We start from the raw sequence: 23,671 nt of genomic DNA, 5'->3' as shown, positions 1-23,671 counted from the left end.
ACTAAAATCATAGTTGTTCCTGCAAGACCCTGATGTCACATGTCTGAACACATGGAACACTGTACTAAACAACTTAACTTCTAGGCACTTACAACTATACTAATATATAAGGTAAAGAGGAATGCGGCTTCTTTAAGACAAGTGCATTGAAGACTATTATGGACAATTAATAAGTAACACTTCACCCATTTTCACACTTAAGATATCAATTTTTCAAGAAACCAGAAGGCAATGAAAATAATTTCGTGCATTTGACAAGAACAGTGGATTCAGGTTCAATTGGAACACATCGGGACAAAACATTCCGGCCCAATTAAATGGCTGTCTAGACTAGCCAAAGATTCATGGAAATGGTTAAAAAGATACAAAAAAGATAAAAGTACCATGCATCTGAGTAACAAATTATGTATTTAAATGAAATACAGAACAAATTAGCATATTACCAATACTACTATAGAATTATAAAATAGTATTAACTCCAATTGTTATCAGAGAAATTCATCTACTTTATGCTGCTGTGTTCTTTTGATTGACTGTAAATGAAGAAAATTAGCACAGACACCCAAGTGCAGATACTGAAGTCAATGCTTTCCTGCATCTTGGTAAGGGTCTGAATTTTTTTTTACCCAAAATAAACAAAATGGTCAAAAAACATTTGAATTGTTGTCCGTTATCCCAAAAGGAGAATAAGCACATGCAACTGACACTATTGAAAACAGTTTGCACTAAGCAGTGTCATGTTTAATGGCTGCACAATTGCATCTAATTAGAAATGATCTAGTTAGAAACTGTTTGGCAACACTCTCCTGTCCATAGTGTCCCAAATAAACGAAGGATTAGTTTTTGTTCTTTAAGAGTTGTCCCAAATAAGCAGCTGCCTCGACTAACTGATGGTCTAATTAACTGGAATCTACTGCATTTTCTTTTTGAAAGTATGTAAAATGGAAAAAGACAGATGATCCTCAAACACTGGTAATTTGAGAAACAGACAAATGTGGTCAAGAAAACAATTAGTTGTCAATGCTACCTGACCTTTTGATTTCTGAAGATTGAGCATTGTTCAACAATTAACTGTAAATGTTTTGCTTCTGCACCTCATACACTTGTATGATTCTTCTGATGTTGTGTTGAAAGCAAATTAGAGGGGAAGTCTTCAATACTTTAATCCCAATTTTCAAAAGCCCCACAGATTGAAAAAACTGTTGCTGCATGGGAAAGCTGTATTTGCAACAGTACACAGAGGCTTTTGGAAACTATGCTAATGACAGACATGTTGTGAAAGGAAAATAATTAGCGATGGAATGTGTGAATACTAATAAATTCTTGAATTTAGAAGGCCAAAGATTAAACAAGATATATAAAGACATAGATTAAGGTACAGAGGAATTATTTTTCTGGTGAGTTAGGGAATCCCGAAAAGGCATAATCTCAATCTCAGAACCATGTCATTTAGGCATGAAATTAGTAAATAAATGTGTAAACAAGCAATAGTCATGAGGCTAAATGGCTTACTGCTGTTATGGTCCTAATAATACAAAAATATTCTATAGGAGACCTATAAAGAGTGGTTAGGGAATGTTCTATGCCCTTAAACCCTTAATTCATCATGAAAATGACAACTTGGAAAATGTTGACAACTTCAGGCCAATTTTTCCAAATATTTTAGTGGTTGACTAATAATTTTTAAAAAATTTTTAATTTTTTTTTTACGGGTCTTAAATACAAGATAATCGTTGTATAAAAGGTTGTATAAAAGATAATACGACTGCAGTATCTCAAGTCAAGCAGCCCAGTTTTGATTCTGATCACTGTTATGTGGAGTTGCATATTATCTCTGTGTACATACAAAGTGCTCAAATTTTCTCCCACATTGCAAAGACATTATGTCTGGTAGATTAAATTGCCCCCAATGTAGACAGGTGATTAAAAATATCTGGAGTGTTAATGGGGCTCTGAAAGAATAGGTTACAGGAAATAGGTGGGGGGGGGGGTGATGGCATTGGTTTGAGGGCCAGTACAGACGAGCTGAATGGCCTCCTATGTAATAAGGAACTACATTAGTTGGAGCTAGTTTATTATCAGTTTACTTCACAAATTAGTTCAGTATAGATGACCTAACAAGAGAATAACCCACCTGAATTAATACAGGTTTATTAATACAAAATGATCACCAAAATGATTCCTGGATTGAATGGCTTGTCATATGAAGAGCATTTGATGGCTTTGGGCCTGTATTCACTCGAATTCAAAAGAATGTAGGGTGACCTCATTGAAACCTATCAAATGGTGAAAGGCCTTGATAGTGTGGATGTGGAGAGGTTGTCTACTAGACCTAGAAGACATTGCATCAGAATAGAGGGGCATCCATTTAGACTAAAGATGAAGAGGAATTTCTTTAGCCAGATAATTCTTTGCCACAGGCAGTCGTGGAGGCAACGTCTTATGTATATTTAAGGCAGGGGTTGACAGATTCTTGACTGGTCAGGGCATGAAGGGATACAGGGAGAAGGCAGGAGATTAGGGTGAGAGGAAAATTGTTGGATCAGCCATGATGACATGGCAGAGCAGACCTGATGGGTTAAATGGCCTAATTCTACTCCAATATCTTATGGTCTTAATATATCCATTAAGGAACATACTCATTAGCTTTGACAGTACAATTTTGTATGGACATTTGATCTTAAAAAAGTGTGTTATTAAACTTAAAATGCATTTAATTGTTCAGTAGCTAATTATTTGATTGCATATTCAGTTGCATCAACCAAGCTCACAAATATAGGATAAAATCTGTATTAAGTTTAAGATCTCTCCATTATTGGATGGGGGAGGAAGAATGGGGCTTTTGAGAAGGCAGAGGGAAAGACAACTGCCCACCTCTTCAAAGGATTGCAACATATAATGTTAGTATACAACAGCCTTTCCTATTTCACGCTAGTATTCACTGGAGACTGCAGCAAATTGATTAGAGATGAAAAAGACTATGGCGTTATTCAAAAAGTCTAACCCAACCTTGCTCATTTTGCCTGACCCTTTTTAATGTCTGCTTTATTAAATATTTAAAGAAGGTTAAACAATTGGTTGTCTCCAACTTTATATATAATTTTATACGCTGCTGACTGCAGGTCCACCCAAGTACCACCAAATTAAATTCTGATGATAGCAAATGTTTGCTAATATGGCTGCTAACAGGAGGGTATTTTTCAGATCTATGTTGATTTGTTGGTAAACCTATAAGATTGATGGAGCCAGAGATTAAATATACAGTCAGCCCTCCTTTCCGCTGGGGGGGGGGGGGGGGGGGATTGATTCCGGGACCCACTGCGGATATCAAAAGACGCAGATGCTCAAGTCCCTTATTTAACCTGTCTCAATGCGGTGGTCTTTAGGACCTGGCGTAACTCTGAATCTGCAGGGTTTCTGTTCACGAAAATAATCATGATCATTATACAAAAATACTCATGAAAGTGGAAGTAATAAAGCAATCGGAAATAGGTGAAACACCATCCATCATTGGAAAAGCATTAGGCTACAGTCGGTCAACGATTGGAACAATTTTAATGGACATTTGAAAGGCCCTGCTTCGATGAAAGCTACAATTATTACTAAGCAATGCAGTGGTTTAATTATTGAAATACGTATGTTTCTTAATTGTTTTATATGCATAGAAGAGTAAAATATGTACTATATACTAAGACAAACGTTTTACTAACTGAGGCTACATAACACCGGATGTACCTGTCCCGACTTCAAATCTGACTTAAAGATGGACTCGGGAACGGAACTCATTCGTAACCTGGGGACTGTCTGTACTTATAAATCATCTCTAGATTACTTATAATACCTAATAAATGTAAATACTATGTAAATAGTTGTTATTCTGTATTGTCTAGGGAAAAATGACAAGAAAAAATAGTCTGTACATGCTCAAACAACAAGTGCTGGAGAGAGAACTTCCGGGTTTTCCCGTTTGGTTGAATCTGCGGATGCGGAACCCGCGGATTAGGAGGGCCAACTGTACAAATATTCCAAGCAGCAAATGCGGCTCAGAGAGGAGGCTCAACTAGCTTTAGTAACAAAGCAGCTGCTCTATCATTGATCAAGAACATGGACAAAAACATTTTCTTTTAAATTTGTGAAATTTAAAAAGCCTCCCAACTGGATGGTATGGCAACTGCTCTGACCAAGCCTGCAAGAAATTTGAGTTATGAATGTAGCCAAATCCATCATTAAAACAGAGGATTTTCATTATCTGTTATACATGTGACAATAATAAACTGATTTCCAACATAACCTGCAGATGGCACTGCACAATACTTGCATACAAACTTGACATAGCAAAAGGTTACTCACAGTCAGTGACTGGAAATAAACCCCTGATAAGTTGTGTTACACAGTTTAGAATGTTTTAAGTTTATCAGCTTTCGAAATCTGACAGTGCAATGAAAGAGACAGGTGACAGCTCTTGAAGAATTTTAGAAAGTGAGATGGAAATTTTAGAACTTACATTTGCATCAATATTATATTTGTTTCTCCAGTTCAAACACAAAAGGATAGTTCACGGGAAATAGTTTTTCCTCTCTTAATTATGATGTGCCATTTCTAACATTGCGATCTCAACTAATTTGGTAACTTCAAGACAAAAGTCAAGATCTAGCCAACAGTATTGATTCTGTGCAACAACCAACTCCTTGGTCATAAATCCACTAACACAAATTTCCACTATCTCATATCTGATGAGCAGTTGCTGCAAGAACCTCCTCTGCAACAATAAAGGCCAAGAATCCACAGTAATATTTCCCCCCCAGAGTAGATATTTTGCACACACTAAATTTATAATAGTTTAGTGACCTGATGAGTTTGGTTTAATATTGCCACATGTGCCAAAATATAGTGAAAAACTTGCTTTGCATATTGTTTATACAGATCAAAGCATTACACAGTGCATTGAGCTAGGATGAGATAAAATAGTAACAATGCACAATAAAGCATAAAGCTACCAAAAAAAGTGCAGTGTAAATAAACAATAAAGTTCAAGATCATAAGGTAATTTGCAAGACCAAGAGTCCATTTTATTGTACAAGGGCTTAATCAAGAATCTGATAAGTGGGACAGAAACTGACCTTGAGCTTGGTGGTACATGCTCAATGGGAGAGAGAAGAGAGAATGCCCAGGGTAGGGGAAGACTAATTATGCTGGCTACTTTACTGTGGCAGCAAGTACAGACAGAGTCCATCGAGAGGAAGCTGGTTCCTGTGATGTGCTAAACTGTGTTCACAACTTTCTGCAGTTTTTTGCAAGTCACTTGCAAAGTTGCTGCCATACCAAGACATTATGCATCTATATAAAATGCTTTCTATGGAGGTTCAATAAAAATTAGTAAGAGTCGATGAGGATGTTCAGAATTTCTTTAGTAAAGTAGTAAAGGTATTGGTTAGCTTTCTTGGCTGTGACACCAACATGATTGGACCAGGACAGGCTATTGATGCTTACTCCTGGGAATCTGAAGCTTTCAACCTCAACATAGTTTATGTAGGCAACAGCATGTGTGCCATCCTCTTGTTTTATTAACATCTAGTGAAAGCTTGTGGCTATGACATGTCACTAAGCTCTCTATCTCCTGCCTGTACGCCAACTATGGTGGTATCATTTGCAAACTTCTAGTTGGCATTCAAACAGAATCTGGCCATGCAGTCAAGAATGTACAGGGAGTAAAGGGCTGAGGCCAATCTCATGGTATATATCAGTGCTTAGAATAGTTGTGACAGAGGTTTTACCTATCCTTACTGATTGTGGTCTATTAGTCAGTTGCAGAGGGATGCATTTGGTGTTTGGTGATGTTTGCCTGGGATAATAGTATGGAAGTCAGAATTTCAATCAATAAACATGGGTGTCTTTACTGTGCAGATACTCCAGTTGCTGATTGTGGATGGGTGGGGAGATGAGTGTATGGCCATTGTCTGCCTTAGATCTGTTTTAGTGGTAGGCAAATTGCAGCAGGTTGAGGTTTTCTGTAAAGCTGGAGTTGATATGTGCCATGACCAGTCTTTCCAAAGCATTTCATGATAGTGGATGTTACCGCAATTAAGCAGCAGTTATTAAGGCACGTTATCTTGTTTTTCTAACGTACCAGGATGAAACTAGTCTTCATACAGCAGAAGGCATCTACAACCTGAAACAGGGAGCAGTTGAAAATATCTGCAAATACTCCTCCCTGCTGAACCACACACTATTCAAGGACACAGACAGAGACACCAACCAGGCCGATGTTTTCCATGGATTCACATTCCGGAATACTGTTCTTACATCCATGACAGCGACTATAGATTCAGGGTATATGGCAAACTATCAGGATGGGTGGTGACATACAGTTATATAGCTAAGGTGCTAAGACTTTGGCACAGTACTCCAGTAATTTTATATGTTGCACTGTACTGCTGCTGCAAAAAAACAAATTTCATGACATGTGATAAACCCGATTCTGATACGGGTTTCTATTGTGGACTGAGAGTGCAAAGGGGGCAGGGAGAGAGCAGGGAGCAGGATGCATCAGAGGGACATTCTGTAATGATCAATAAGCTAATTGTTTGGAATCACGTGACTTTGGTGTCTTAGAGCGGAGTGTGTCTAAACCTGCGCCACTCCTCTAGTCCTGGCAGCCGTTCTCTGCCACCAGACCAACACCCCTCCTGTGGCAGTCCACCCTCACCATTTTCAACACCCTTTGCTCCCAACAGATCTACAAACTTTCCCTCTGTTCCATGTTGACAAGTACAGTTCTCTGCAAAAGCCTTAGGTACCCAAGCCAAGACCAAGACTTTTGCCGTATTGTACTCATTCCCTTCTATTCTATGCAGAATATTTTAAGCTCATTGTGAGGGATGTGCAATGCTGCCCATTTTTCCTTTGTAACCCATTATAATACGCAAGCCCTGCCACAGCTGGACTGAGACTCCTTGGACTGGTACTTTGTCTAAGCACCTTGGATAGACTTATGGAAGTCATATCTTGATTTCTCAAAGTTTAGGGTCACTTGCTTTTTAAATACATCAGATTTAGACTTCAGAAAACAGTGGATCTCCCAATTCATCTATGGCTTCCAGTTTGGAAATACCGCTTTGGCACACACTTAACACACTTGCTGATTAAGTCTGTGACGACAGTGGTATATTCATCTAAGCTGGCAGCTGAGTGTTTGAACAGTGACTCAAAGCAGTCATGTAAAATCTCATCTGTTTCCTCAGACCAGTTCTGTAAGATTTTCTGTTCTAGATTCTCTCACAAGCAGATAGGGTGACCACAGCCTGGTGATCTGATTTATCAAAATAGTCTGCATTTGGGGTAGTTCGGCAGAGTCAGAATCAGAGTGCACCTCAGTACAGAAACAGCCCTTCGGCCCACAGAATCCAGGCCAAACTATTATTGGCCCCTGATAGGACAGGAGACATTGTGGTAGTATTGTGGGTACTACCACTATGAGGTCTGCCTAGTTGAAGACACTGGCAATCATGAAAATATTCTCTGGTTATGTCACTTCAAGGTTGTTGACCACGGAGTATAGCTCATTGAGTGTCTGAGGTGGGATGTAGACTGCCATCAGGTTGACATGAGTAAACTCATAAGCAAGCCGTCTCACCTATCTGCAGCAATGTCTCCCCACCTTTGCCACTGCACACCCATCTCACCGCAGCCAATGAAGCATCTGTCCTCTTGGATAAGACAAAGTCTTGTTTCCCAACCACTGTGCAACTGTGGACATGACAAGCAACTCGACCTAACAAGCAAAGTAGTCTGGAGGGAAGCAAGTCAATTCAACCATTTCAGAGCACGCTGAAGTTCCTCATAACATACCCTCATGTTAAAATGCAGATTTTAAAGATAAAGAGCTTCCAACATTCAGGCACGTCATTATGGATAGACAAGAGTATTACAACAATCAGAAGCTATTGTTTATAGAACTTGTGAATATATTGACAATCCATCGAAGCTTTTCTACCCAAGTAATTTCCAACCCAAGGACTGCAAATACATTATATCAGATTGTTTTAAATACATTAATGGGAAGTGGATAACCAATAATTTCACAATTACCACAAGCAAAATGCAATACATTGATTACAGTGTTGGGAAATGTATGATAAATGCATTTTGGTAAAAGGAACAATAGTGCAGATTTTTATCTAAATGGGGAGAAAATTCCAACATCAGAAGTGCAAGCGGACTGGTGAGTACTTGTGCAACACTCCCAGAAGGTTCATTCACAGGTTGAGTTTGTGGCAAAGGAGGCAAATGCAATTTTGACATTTATTTCAAGGGGAATAGGATATAAAAACAAGGAGATAATGCTGAAGCTTTATAAGGCACCAGTCAGGTTGCACTTGGAGTATTGTCAACAACTTTGGGCCCCTTATCTCAGGAAAGGATGTGCTGTCATTGGAGAGAGTCCAGAGGAGGTTCAGAGGGATGATTCCAGGAATGAAGGGGTTAACATACAAGAAGCATTTGGCAGCTTTGGGCCTGTACTGACTGGAATTCAGAAGAATGAGAGAGGATCTCATTGAAACCTACCAAATATTTAAAGGATGAGATAAGGTGGATATGGAGAGGATATTTCCTCTGGTGGGGGTACCAGAGGGCACAGCCTCAAAATTGAGGGAAGACATTTTAGAACAGAAGGAAAGAGGAGTTTTTTTTTCAGCTAAAGAGTGGTGAATTGGTGGAATTCTCTGCCACAGACTGCGGAGGCCAAGTCAGTGGGTACATTCAAAGTGGAAGTTGATAGATCCTGATTGGTCGGGGTATCAAGGGATATGGTGAGAGGGCAGGTGTATGGGGTTGAGTGGGATCTGGGCACAGCCATGATGAAATGGCGGAACAGACTCAATGGGCTGAATAGCCTAATTCTGCTCTTATGTCTTTGGGCTTATGGTCTTGCATCACCCATTCATAATTAAAAATGCATCTGGATACCATATGGTTAAGAACCTACTGTTGATGCAATGAAATACAACATGGAATGTATGCCAAAATATAACATTAATCTTAAGCCAAAATATAATATCAACCACATGTGAAATTCACAATACAGCATAAGCTCAGAGGCCCACTGCATGCCCCATAACCCATTTATACTAAATCTATATCACTTTGTCAAATCTACATTAATCCCATTTTTGCTTATTCGGCCTACATTCTCATCGACACCCCCGCCTTGCCCCGGTTTCTACCATTCATTATACAATGCAGGCAACTTTAGTGACGTTAACCTATTAACACATTGAATGCTAATAATTAAAGAAAACTACATACTCTGATCCATAAAAATTATAAGCTTTTAAACTTGTCTTTAATTTTGCCTACAAATGTATCCATTCTAAACCGTCCATGATTGTGGCAGTAATCTGCAGTTCTACATTTCAGAATCTCATATGAAAGTACTTTTAAATTAAGATAAGTCATTTCTGGATTTTGACCGAGGTGAAAGAAAACAAAAACAATCAATATGGTGACCACGTAGCCACTGGGTTGTCAGTAAAAGCCTACCCGTTTCACCATTGTCCTTTCGAAACAGAGATTAACTATCCTTATCTAGCTCGTGTATGATTCTGCACTCAAATTTTATTAACTCTTAACTGTCCTCTGAATAGGCTGGTAAACTTCATCAGCATAATTACAAACCTAAATAGCAAAACTAGACATTCCATCTATCATCAATTTAAGTTGATACAATAACATCACAATCAACCCAACTAACTTTGCAATGCAGTACTAACTAAGCTAATCTTGGGGGTGGGGGTGGGGGCTTGCCTCAAAACAGGATTAACTGGCTGTATTATCTATAATTTATTACTTCTGTCTCAGCTTTGAAGGTGTTACAAAACAGCCCTTAAATCTACTGGGTGTTTTTTTTTGTAGACCACCCAATAGTAACAGGGACATCGAGGAGCAGATAGGGAGACAGATTCTGGAAAGGAGTAATAATAACAGGGTTGTCATGCTGGGAGATTTTAATTTCCCAAATATCAATTGGTATCTCCCTAGAGCAGGGGGTTTAGATGGGGTCCACATATTGTATTCTTGACACAATATGTAGATAAGCCTAGAAGAGGAGAGGCTGTACTTGATCTGGTATTGGAAAATGAACCTGGTCAGGTGTTAGATCTTTCAGAAGGAAAGCATTTTGGAGATAGTGATCACAATTCCATCTCCTTTACCATATAGCATTGGAGAGGGATAGGAACAGACAGGTTAGGGAAGTGTTTAATTGCAGTAAGGGGAGATATCAGGCTATCAGGCAGGAACTTGGTAGCATAAATTAGGAACAGATGTTTTCAAGGAAATGTACAAAAGAAATGTGGCAAATGTTCAGGGGATACTTCCGTGGAGTTCCAATGAGTAGCTAAGTTCCAATGAGACAGGGAAAGGATGGTAGGGTACAGGAACCATGGTGTACAAAGGCTGTTGCAGATCTAGTCAAGAAGAAAAGAACAGCTTACAAAATGTTCAAATAACTAAGTAATGATAGAGATCTAGAAGATTAAATGGCTGGCAGGAAGGAGCTTGAGAAAAATTCGGAGAGCCAGAAGGGGCCATGAGAAGGCCTTGGTGGACAGGATAAGAAAACCCCAAGGCAATCTACAAGTATGTGAAGAGCAAGAGGATAAGTAGTGAGATAAGAAGGACCAATCAGGTGTGACAGTGGAAAAGTGTGTATGGCACTGGAAGACATAGCAGAGGTACTTAATGAATACTTTGCTTCAGTATTCATTATGGAAAAGGACCTTGGAGATTGTAGGGATGACTTACAGTGGATTAAAAAGCTTGGGCATATTAAGGAAGAGGATGTGCTGGAGCTTTTGGAAAGCATAAAGTTGGATAAATCACTGGGACCGGACAATATGTACCCCAGGCTACAGTGGGAGGTGAGGGTGGAGATTGCTGAACCTCTGACAATGATCTTTGTATCATCAATGGGGACAGGAGATGTTCTGGAGGATTGGAGGTTGCGGACGGTGTTTCCTTATTCAAGAAAGGGGGTAAATTATCTTTTAGATTGGAAGAATATGGGAAAATATCAGGGTATTAAATAAACTGGGATAAAAGTGAAATTTTACCCCTTATTAAAGGAGATTATAGTTAATGTCGATTAATAACTCAATTTAGATGGCTGATAAATGGTATAAAGTATTTAGGTATAAGAGTTGATATCGATATAAAGAATTTATATATATTAAATTATTTGTCATTATTGAAAAAAATTCAAGAATATCTTGATAAATGGATGATGTTACCAATAACATTAGTAGGTAGAGTCAATGCTGTAAAAATGAATATATTTCCTAGATTACAGTATTTATTCCAAACATTACCAATACAACTGCCGCAAAAGTTTTTTCAAGAGTTAAATAAATGTGTGAGGAAGTTTCTTTGGAAAGGTAAGATGTCAAAAATATCGTTGGAAAAATTGACATGGAAATTTGACCTAGGAGGGTTACAACTCCCAAACTTTAAGAATTATTATAAAGCAAATCTACTTAGAATTATTGCATCTTTTTAGATGAAGATAGACTGGCATGGATTAGAATAGAGTTAGATAAGATAGGAGAAAATATACCAGAAGATTTTATATATAAAGGGGAATCTAAATGGATACGGGAAAAGAAAGATTCCCTTATATTAAAACATTTGATTGATTTATGGAATAAGACAAATGTTGATGATGAGATAAAGAAACTTTTATTAGCAAAGAGACCCCTAATTCAAAATAGACTCATTCCTTTTACAATGGATAACCAACTTTTATATAACTGGTTTCAAAAAGGGATTAGATATATAGGAGATTGTTTTGAAGGAAGTATATTGATGTCATTTGATCAATTAAAGAATAAATATAACATATCAAATCATACTCTCTTCTGTTATTTTCAATTAAGGGCTTATTTAAGAGATAAACTTGGTCAAGTAATGCTAATGCTGAAACCTAATGAAATAGAAACTTTAATTCAAAAAGGAAAAATTAAAAAAATTACTTCTTGCATGTATAATTTGATTCAAAAACAGACACTTAAACAAGGAATTCACAAGTCAAGACAAAAATGGGAAACTGATTTTAATATTAAAATTGATGAAACAAGTTGGTCAAGACTATTAAACACAAAGTACACTGCAGATGCTGTGGTCAAATCAAGACGTACAAAAAAGCTGGATGAACTCAGCAGGTCAGGCAGCATCCGTTGAAAGAAACAGACAACATTTCGGGTCGAGACCCTTTGTCAGGGTCTCAACCCGAAATGTTGACTGCTTCTTTCAACTTATGCTGCCTGATCTGCTGAGTTCATCCAGCTTTTTTGTACATTTTGGTCAAGACTATGTCTTGATAGTATGACAAATACAAAAAATGTCTGACTTAGATTAGTACAATACAATTTTTTTACATCAACTATATATTACACCACAAAAAATAAATAGATTAAACCCAAATTTATCTGATCAATGTTTTCGATGCAATCAAGAAATTGGTACTTTTTTTACACTCTACCTGGTCTTATTTTAAAATTCAACCTTTTTGGATAAATTTAAGAATTTTATTGAAACAAATTATTGGAATACAACTTCCACATAACCCAGTATTATTTTTACTAGGTGATATTGAAGGGATAAAACAGAAACCTAAATTGAACAAATATCATAAAGAATTTATAAAAATTGCATCAGCAGTAGCCAAAAAGGCTATTGCAGTTACTTGGAAATCGGATTCATACTTAAGTATGGATCATTGGAATAATGAAATTTTTAGCTGCATTCCACTTGAAAAAAAATTACTTATAATTTAAGAAATAAATATGACATTTCTGAGAATTTGGCGCCCTCACTTACAAAAGATAGGATTAAATATATAGGTGCTCCAAAGATAAAGTTATTGGTCATCTGGCGAAAGAATACATATAGTAAAGCTATTTTGAATTCCATGGTGCATGTGGGGATCTTCCGATATCCAGGCAGTCTTTCTTTCTTCTTTCTTTCTTTTTTTAAATATTTTTTAGATAGTGATGTTAAGGGGGGAAGGGTTAAGGGGAGGGGGAGAGCTGATATCATAATATTCTATCACTATTTATTCTATGTAATTATCTTAAAAATTGAATAAAAAATATGAAAAAAAGGAGATAGAGATAGTCCAGGAAATTATAGACCAGTGAGTCTTACTTCAGTGGTTGGTAAGTTGATGGAGAAGTTCCTGAGAGACAGGATTTATGAACATTTAGAGAGACATAATATGATTAGAAATAGTCAGCATGGCTTTGTCAAAGGAAGGTCGTGCCTCATGAGCTTGATTTAATTTTTTGAAAATGCGACTAAACACATTGACGAAGGCAGAGCTATAGATGTATTGTATATGGATTTCAGCAAGGCATTTGATAAGGTACCCCATGCAACGCTTATTGAGGAAGTAAAGAGGCATGGGATCCCAGGGGACATTGCTTTGTGGATCCAGAACTGACTTGCCCAAAGAAGGCAGAGTGGTTGTTTTCGGGTCATATTCTGCATTGAGGTTGGTCACCAGAGGTGTGCCTCAGGGATCTGTTCTGGGACCCCTACTCTTTGTAATTTTTATAAATGTCCTGGATGAAGGAGTGGAGGGATGGGTTAGTAAATTTGCTGATGACACAAAGATCTGAGGTGTTGTAGATAGCGTGGAAGGCTGTCAGAGGTTACAGCAGGACATTGATAGGATGCAAAACTGAGCTGAGAAGTGACAGATGGAGTTCAATCCAGATAAGTGTGAGAAGGTTCATTTTGGTAGATCAAATATGATGGCAGAATATAGTATTAAATGTTAAGACTCTTGGTAGTGAGGAGGATCAGAAGGATCTTTGGGTCTGAGTCCATAGGACACTCAAAGTTGCTGTGCAGGTTGATTCTGTGGTTAAGAAAGCATATGGTACATTGGCCTTTATCAGTCATGGGATTGAGTTTAGAAGCTGAGAGGTAATGTTGCAACTATATAGGACCCTGGTCAGACCCTACTTGGAGTACTGTGCTCAGCTCTGGTCGCCTCACTATCGGAAGGATGTGGAAACCACAGAAAGGGTGCAGAGGAGATTTACAAGGATGTTGCCTGGATTGGGGAGCATGCCTTGTGAGAATAGGCCGAGCGAACTCGGCCTTTTCACCTTGGAGTGACAGAGGATGAGAGGTGACTTGATAGAGGTGTACAAGCTGATGAGAGGCATCAATTGTGTGGATGGTCAGAGGCTTTTTTCCCCAGGGCTGAAATGACTACATGAGAGGGCACAGTTTTAGGGTGCTGGGAAATGTCAGGGGTAAGTTTTTTTTAAATACTTACCAGAAACTTACCAGATAGAGACTGGTGAATGCATGGAATGCGCTACCGGCGACAGTGGTGGAGGCGGATACAATAGGGTTTTTAAGAGACTCCTGGACAGGTACATGGAGCACAGAAAAATAGAGGGCTATGGGTAACCCTAGGAAAATTCTAAGGTAAGGACATGTTCTGCGCAGCTTTGGGGGCCGAAGGGCCTATTTTGTGATGTAGGTTTTCTATGTTTTTACAATAAGCAACTAAAGTCACTATTCTTGAAAGGTTCAAGAAACTAGGTACTGTTAGAGCTCTAGAAAATTGCAAGGGTGCCAGGAAGGAGCTCAAGAATTAAATTAGGAGAGCAAGGAGGGGCCATACAAAGGCCTTGGTTAGCAGGATTAAGAAAAATCCCAAAAGGAATTCTACAAGTATGTGAAGAGCAAGGGGATGAGCCATGTGAAAACAGGACTAATCAGGAGCAATAGTGGAAATGTGCATGCAGTCGGAGGAGGTAGCAGTGGTACTCAGCGAATACTTCGCTTCAGTATTCACCAGTGAAAAGGACCTTGGCAATTGTGGGATGACTTACAGAGGACTGAAAAGCTTGTGTGTACAGACATTAAAAAATAGGATGTGCTGGAGGTTTTTGAGAGGTATTAAGTTAGATAAGATGCTGGGACTGGACAAGATATATTACAGGCTACTATAGGAAGTGAGGGAGGGGATTACTGAGCCTCTGACAATGTTCTTTGCATCATCAAATAGGGATGAGAGAAGTACCAGTGGATTGGAAGGTTGCAAGAGTTTGTCCCTTATACAAGAAAGCGAGTAGTGATAACCCAGGAAATTATAGACCAGTGATTCTTACTTCAGTGGTGAGCAAGTTGTTGGATAAGATCCTGAGAGGCAGGATGTATTAGCATTTGGAAATACATAATCTGATTAGGGATAGTCAGCATGGCTTTGTCAGGGGCAGGTTAGGCCTTATGAACTTCATTGAATTCTTTGAGAATGTAAAACACATTGACGAAGGTAGAGCAGTGGATGTAGTATATATGGATTTCAGTAAGGTAGTTGATAAGTTTTCCCATGCAAGGGTCATTTAGAAAGTAATGAGGCATGGAATCCAAGGAGACCCCGCTTTGTGGATCCAGAATTGGCTTGCCCGCAGAAGGCTAAGGGTGGTTGTAGATGGTTCATATTCTGCATGGAGGACAGTACAGTGTCAAGTGGCGTTCCGCAGGGATCTGTTCTGCGACCCCCCCCCCGGTGATCTTTATAAATGACTTGGATGAGGAAGTAGAAGGGTGGAAGGGTGGGCTAGTAAGTATGCTGAGCACACAAAGGTTGGGGGTGTTGCGATAGTCTGGAGAGTTGTCAGAGGTTACAGCGGGACATCGATAGGATGCAAAACTGGACTGAGAAGTGGCAGATGGAGTTCAACCCAACTAAGTGTGAAGTGGTTCATTTTGGTAGGTCAAATTTGAAGACAGAATACAGTGTTAATGTTAAGACTCTTGGCAGTGTGGAGATCAGCAAGATCTTGGTGCCTGTGTCCATAGGACACTCAAAGCTACTGCACAGGTTGACAGTGTTGTTAAGAAGGTGTACGGTGTGATGGCCTTCAACTGTGGGACTAAAGAGTTGTGAGGTAACGTTAAAGCTACAAGACCTTAGTTAGCCCTATTTGGAGTACTGTGTTCACTTCTGGTCACTGCACTTCAGGAAGGATGTGGACACTATAGAGAGAGTGTACTATAGGAGATTTACAAAGATGTTCAAACACGAGGAAATCTGCAGACGCTGGAAATTTAAGCAACACTCACAAAATGCTGGTGGAACGCAGCAGGCCAGGCAGCATCTATAAGGAGAAGTGCTGTCGATGTTTCGTGCCGAGACCCTTCGTCAGGCTTCTCCCTATAGATGCTGACTGGCCTGCTGCATTCCACTAGCATTTTGTGTGTGTGTCGTTTACAAAGATGTTGCCTGGAATAGAGAGCATGCCTTAGGAGAATAGGTTGAGTGAACTTGGCCTTTTCTCCTTGGAGTGATGGAGAATGAGAGGTGACCTGATAGAGGTGTACAAGAGGGTGAGAAGCATTTGATTGTGTGGATAGCCAGAGGCTTTTATCCAGGGCTGAAATGGCTAACACAAGGGGCATAGTTTTAAGGTGCTTGTAAGTAGGTACAAGGGAGATGCAAGAGATTTGTTTTTCCACAGAGTGGTGGGTGCGTGGAATGCACTGCCAGCAATGGTGGTAGAGGTGGGTGCAACAGGGTCTTTTATGAAACTCTTGGAAAGGTACCTGGAGCTCAAAAAAATATATAGGAGGGCTATACAGTAGGGAAATTCAAGGCAGTTTCTAGTTACATGGTCAGCACAACATTGTGGGTCGAAGGACAGATAGACATACTTTATTGATCCCGAGGGAAATTGGGTTTTGTTACAGTCGCACCAACCAAGGATAGAGAAGAAATATAGCAATATAAACCATAAATAATTTAATAATAATAGGTAAATTATGCCAAGTGGAAGTAAGTCCAGGACCAGCCTATTGGCTCAGGGTGACTGACACTCCGAAGGAGGAGTTGTAAAGTTTGATGGCCACAGGCAGGAATGACTTCCTATGACGCTCAGTGTTGCATCTCGGTGGAATGAGTCTCTGGCTGGATGTACTCCTGTGCCTAACTAGTATATTATGAAGTGGATGGGAGACATTGTCCAAGATGGCATGCAACTTGGACAGCATCCTCTTTTCAGACACCACCATTAAAGAGTCCAGTTCCACCCCCACAACATCACTGGCCTTACGAATGAGTTTGTTGATTCTGTTGGTGTCTGCTATCCTCAGCCTGCTGCCCCAGCACACAACAGCAAACATGATAGCACTGGCCACCAGACTCGCAGAACATCCTCTTCATCATCCAGCAGATGTTAAAGGACCTTCATCTCCTCAGAAAGTAGCGATGGCTCTGACCCTTCTTGTAGACAGCCTCAGTGTTCTTTGACCAGTCCAGTTTATTGCCAATTCGTATCCCCAGGTATTTGTAATCCTCCTACATGTCCTCACTGATCCCTTGGATGGAAACAGGGGTCACCGGTGCCTTAGCTCTCCTCAGGACCTGTAATGTGCTGTAGATTTCTAGGTTCTATACAGAATTTAATTGATGGTATGCAGATGGTTTTATGGTATGCAGAGTAAGACTTGTACAAATGCCAGATCCAATAGTTCCCTCAAATGCAGTTTCCATTACAGGTCTGAAAAGTCAGTGCAAGAAATGAAGGAAAAGGAAAGTCATTCCTACACTGAAAGGCATAAATCCCGAAGAACTGTCTGGGCACAAAATGTTGACTGTTTTATCAATTTCCATAGATGCTGCTATCCTGCTGTGTTCCTCCAGAATTTTATGTGTTAATTTATGGAATAGGATTATTAGATATATTAGAAACATAGAAACATTGAAAATAGGTGCAGGAGTAGGCCATTTGGCCCTTTGAGCCTGCACCGCCATTCAGTATGACCATGGCTGTTCATCCAACTTAGAACCCTGTACCTGCTCTCTCTCCATACCCCCTGATCCCTTTAGCCACAAGGGCCGTATCTAACTTCCTCTTAAATATAGCCAATGAACCGGCCTCAACTGTTTCCTGTGGCAGAGAACTCCACAGGTTCACCATTCTCTGTGTGAAGAAGTTTCTCCTCATCTCAGTCCAAAAAGGCTTCCCCTTTATCCTTAAACTGTGACCCCTCGTTCTGGACTTCCCTAACATCGGAAACAATCTTCCTGCACTTAGCCTGTCCAATCCCTTTAGAATTTTATATGTTTCAATAAGATCCCCCCTCAATCTTCTAAATTCCAGTGAGTACAAGCCTAGTCGATCCAGTCTTTCTTCATATGAAAGTCCTGCCATCACAGGAATCAATCTGGTGAATCTTCTTTGTACTCCCTCTATGGCAAGAATGTCTTTCCTCAGATTAGGGGACCAAAACTGCACACAATACTCTAGGTGTGGTCTCACCAAGGCCTTGTACAACTGCAGTAGAACCTCCCTGCTCCTGTACTCAAATCCTTTTGCTATGAATGCCAACATACCATTTGCCTTTTTCACCGCCTGCTGTACCTGCATGCCCACCTTCAATGACTGGTGTACAATGACACCCAGGTCTCATTGCATCTCCCCTTTTCCTAATTGGCCACCGTTCAGATAATAATCTGTTTTCCTGTTCTTGCAACCGAAGTGGATAACCTCACATTTATCCACATTAAATTGCATCTGCCATGAATTTGCCCACTCACCTAACCTATCCAAGTCACCCTGCATCCTCTTAGCATCCTCCTCACAGCTGACACCGCCGCCCAGCTTCGTGTCATCTGCAAACTTGGAGATGCTGCATTTAATTCCCTCGTCTAAATCATTAATATATATTGTAAACAACTGGGGATCTGGCAGAGTCTGGCGGTACCCCACTAGTCACTGCCTGCCATTCTGAAAAGATCCCGTTTACTCCCACTCTTTGCTTCCTGTCTGCCAACCAATTCTCTATCCACATCAATACAATACCCCCAATACTGTGTGCTTTAAGTTTGCACACTAATCTCCTGTGTGGGACCTTGTCAAAAGCCTTTTGAAAATCTAAATATACCACATCCACTGGTTCTCCCCTATCCACTCTACCAGTTACATCTTCAAAAAATTCTATAAGAGTCGTCAGACATGATTTTCCTTTCATAAATCCATGCTTTGTCCGATGATTTCACCTCTTTCCAAATGTGCTGTTATCACATCTTTGATAACCGACTCGAGCATTTTCCCCACCACCGATGTCAGACTAACCAGTCTATAATTCCCTGGTTTCTCTCTCCCTCCTTTTTTAAAAAGTGGGGTTACATTAGCCACCCTCCAATCCTCAGAAACTAATCCAGAATCTAAGGAGTTTTGAAAAATTATCACTAATACATCCACTATTTCTTGGGCTACTTCCTTAAGCACTCTGGGATGCAGACCATCTGGCCCTGGGGATTTATCTGCCTTCAATCCCTTCAATTTACCTAACACCACTTCCCTACTAACATGTATTTCCCTCAGTTCCTCCATCTCACTAGAACCTCTGTCCCTTACTATTTCCGGAAGATCATTTATATCCTCCTTAGTGAAGACAGAACCAAAGTAGTTATTCAATTGGTCTGCCATGTCTTTGTTCCCTATGATCAATTCACCTGTTTCTGACTGTAAAGGACCTACATTTGTCTTGACCAATCTTTTTCTTTTCATGTATCTATAAAAGTTTTTACAGTCAGTTTTTATGTTCCTAGCCAGCTTTCTCTCATAATCTTTATTCCATTTCCTAATTAAGCCCTTTGTCCTCCTCTGCTGGTCTCTGAATTTCTCCCAGTCCTCAGGTGTGCTGCTTTTTTTTTTTGGCTAATTTATATGTTTCTTCTTCGGACTTGATACTATCCCCAATTTCCCTTGTCAGCCACGGGTGCACTACCTTCCCTGGTTTATTCTTTTGTCAAACTGGGATGAACAATTATTGTCGTTCATCCATGTGATCTTTAAATGCTTGCCATTGCATATCCACCGTCAACCCTTGAAGTATCATTTGCCAGTCTATCTTAGCTAATTCACGTCTCATACCTTCAAAGTTACCCTTCTTTAAGTTCAGAACCTTTGTTTCTGAATTAACTATGTCACTCTCCATCTTAATGAAGAATTCCACCATATTATGGTCACGCTTACCCAAGGGGCCTCGCACGACAAGATTGCTAATTAACCATTCCTCATTGCTCAATACCCAATCTAGAATGGCCTGCTCTCTAGTTGGTTCTTCGACATGTTGGTTCAGAAAACCATCCCGCATACATTCCAAGAAATCCTCTTCCTCAGCACCCTTACCAATTTGGTTCACCCAATCTATATGTAGATTGAAGTCACCCATTATAACTGAAAAAGCAGATCAAGTTATTGTAATAATAGTGTGGAATTGTTAATTATGCAAGAGGCACAAATGGTCGTCACAAATATCAGAAACTCAGAATAAAATATCCAGCAGTTAGAGTTCAAATGGTGGCAAGTACAAGACTTCTGTACATGTGGTGCTTTCTTCTAAGTGTCTGGTGAATAGTTTAAACTTGAGACAGAATGCAGAGCAAAGGGCTACAAATCTGAAGTTTAGCTGTTTACACTATGCTAGTTTATTAGACTAAATAGGTGCCTAGCCAAGAAAAAACACTGAATATGATAACATACAAATAATTCAGTAACTAAATCAATACAACAGTTTTTCTATAATGTATCGCATTTAATCCCAATTTCTATTCACCCAAAACACCAAGTTCTTTTCTGAGTAACAGTTTTATTACACTACTTCAGTGAATTTCAGAGACCAACTTCATTGCAAAAAGAAAATGACCTCTAATTCTGTGCAATAAGAGCCACTTTGTACTCTCTCATTATAACACAAGTAATTGAAACAATCTATCACTGTTCACCTCATCATAAGCTCTCATGAAGATCTCCAGGGGTCACCTCTTACCGAATCCTCTTCATAAATTCTAACTTTCATCCCTTGTAACATTCCAGTGATCTTAAGTTTTTTTTTTAAAAACAACTATTTCTTCATGTTATGCTCAAATATGTGCATAGCATAATTCTACTGCAACCTTAAAAATAGTCTTCACCACACCTCCAAGTTCAACATTAATTTCTTGCTTTTGTAATTTTTGGTTCTAGATAGTGATATTTTTATTTTTTGTTTTTTCATTGCTACAAGTTATTGCATAGTCAATATTTTTGATATATATACCACCCTTCTGTCACTCAGTGTTTCAAATGTAGCCACTATTCTTCTATATTTAAATTTCCTTGTCTCCATGAGACTGTCACACCTGCTACTTATCGCCTTCCTGAATTACATCTGATAGTTTACAGACAGACATACTTTATTGATCCTGAGGGAAATTGGGTTTCGTTACAGTCGCACCAACCAAGATTAGTGTAGAAATATAGCAATATAAAAACATAAATAATAATAAGTAAATTATTCCAAGTGGAAATAAGTCCAGGACCAGCCTATTGGCTCAGGGTGTCTGACACTCCGAAGGAGGAGTTGTAAAGTTTGATGACCACAGGCAGGAATGACTTCCTATGACGCTCAGTGTTGCATCTCGGTGGAATGAGTCTCTGGCTGAATGTACTCCTGTGCCTAACCAGTACATTATGGAGTGGATGGGAGACATTGTCCAAAATAGCATGCAACTTGGACAGCATCCTCTTTTCAGACACCACCGTTAGAGAGTCCAGTTCCACCCCCACAACATCACTGGCCTTACGAATGAGTTTGTTGATTCTGTTGGTGTCTGCTACCCTCAGCCTGCTGCCCCAGCACACAACAGCAAATATGATAGCACTGGCCACCATAGACTCGTAGAACGTCCTCAGCATTGTCCAGCAGATGTTGAAGGACCTCAGTCTACTCAGGAAGTAGAGACAGCTCTGACCCTTCTTGTAGACAGCCTCAGTGTTCTTTGACCAGTCCAGTTTATTGTCAATTTGTATCCCCAGGTATTTGTAATCCTCCACTATTTTCACTGCTAATCCCTCAATTAAGGCTGATGTTTGATACATTTTACATCTGAAAAAACACTTCAAACTTAATATCCATTAATTTGTATACTCTCACTTCCTAAATTTATAGTAAATAAGAGTTGCCCCATCATTTGGAACACAAGGTAGAACATACTGATAGCAGGAGGAACTGACAACTAATTTATTCAAAACGAACCATTTCAAAAACCAATGTTCAATATTTACTAATGAAATATTTATTTAGTTTTGATGGTACACGCCCCCTTCCCAATTTATTTTCTATTTCATTCATAGCAAACTTTTTACTATAACCTCAAATAGTACCTTTCATTTGGCAAATCAAAAGACAATTTTAGGTAAATAAAGGCTGGGTGGCAGCCTTGCCATTTCTTTAGCATTTTTGTGTGTTTTTTTTAATTAGAAGGCTAAGTTGCTAGCTGGACACTCAACCCTGCAAGGAGCCAGCCGAATTTGAACCCGGGACCACTTGCCTCCAAGTCCGGTGCAGATGCCAGTACACCATCAGCCAGCTTTATCAAGGGCACAAACTAGTATTTAAATAGAAACAAATCTTACATTATGATTGTGGAGGTTTCTCCAGTTTCTTGTCCTTAATGATTCAATTGAAAGTTCAATTCATATAGCATTATGAGAAATGTTAATGTTTCTCAAGAGGCATTAAGAGCAAGAAACCAAACACAGTCCACCTTCACTAATCCGACTACCTGTAATCTGGTTCCTTCGATAATCCGGCACAGATTTCAAATTTCCTGGGCCACTGTACCAATCTGCTGCGCATTGTTTTGGTTGCGCTAGATCTGTTCACATGTTGGTGCACTCTTGTAAGCACAGACAGGCGATTCCTGCTTGTTTTCCTGCATTTATTAATATCATTTGCTCTTTTTTAGCCACAATTATGGCCCCAATGAGTAAAGGAAATACACCTCGTGCTGTGAAGCGAAAACACTACACATTATCCATTAAAGATAAGGTTGAACTCTTGAAAAAACTGGACAGTGGTGTATCGGTGAAAAGCTTGTATGAGTGTTACAACATTGTTTCTTTATATTGTACACTATGAAGAGCCAAAGAAAAACTGCTACATTTTTTTGCTGATATTAGCTCAAAGAAACATGTGCGTAAGAAAAACAATGAAAGACGTAATAATTTCGGAACTAGATAAAGTGCTGATAACGTGGTTTAATCTGCGTATAAGTGAAGATGTTGAACTATCTGGAGATATGGAGAAGGAACAAGCAAAAGTGCTTAATGAAGAACTAGGACTAGATTATGAGTGTGACTATAATGAAGGCTGGCTTTGTTGGTTCAAGCAGTGGCATGGCTTACAGTTTTGTGCAATGTGTGGTGAAAAATATTCAGCAGATAAAGAAGCAGCAACAGAGTTTGTTGAAGAAATTGTTTTTGAAGAAACTGTTGTGCCAGTTTCAGCACCAGTTCCTGATGCTTCACTCATTTTTCAAGATGAAGATGTTGATGATCCTGACAACCTCACACTTGCAGACACGTAACTTTGCCTGAAGGTATATTAGACGTCTCACTTTAGAAGCAGAAGTGCTCAACTTTTCTGTACAAGTTAATTCCTGTACATTTACCTGCACCCTTTATTTTATTTGTGCCTGTACAGTATATTACTTTATTAAAATTTCACTTGCTACTCATTTAATATTTCTGTTTCATTATTATCTAACTTGTACTGACTTACATGATATTTTAAAGGTATGATGAGGCGGTTAGCTATTGCT

The 23,671-nt window shown here is 39.3% G+C and overlaps 1 protein-coding gene across 6 annotated transcripts in view; it reads right to left on the bottom strand.

The window, feature by feature from the left end:
* The window catches only part of LOC132396718 (ceramide transfer protein), a 126,760-nt gene that overhangs the window by 62,318 nt on the left and 40,771 nt on the right, over positions 1-23,671 (bottom strand). The gene's annotated exons all lie outside the window — the stretch shown is intronic.

This window comes from Hypanus sabinus, chromosome 7 (assembly GCF_030144855.1).
Source record: "Hypanus sabinus isolate sHypSab1 chromosome 7, sHypSab1.hap1, whole genome shotgun sequence".
Classification (NCBI taxonomy): domain Eukaryota; kingdom Metazoa; phylum Chordata; class Chondrichthyes; order Myliobatiformes; family Dasyatidae; genus Hypanus; species Hypanus sabinus.
Note: the sequence above shows the minus strand (reverse complement) of the source record. Positions and strands in the feature narration are given on the sequence as shown.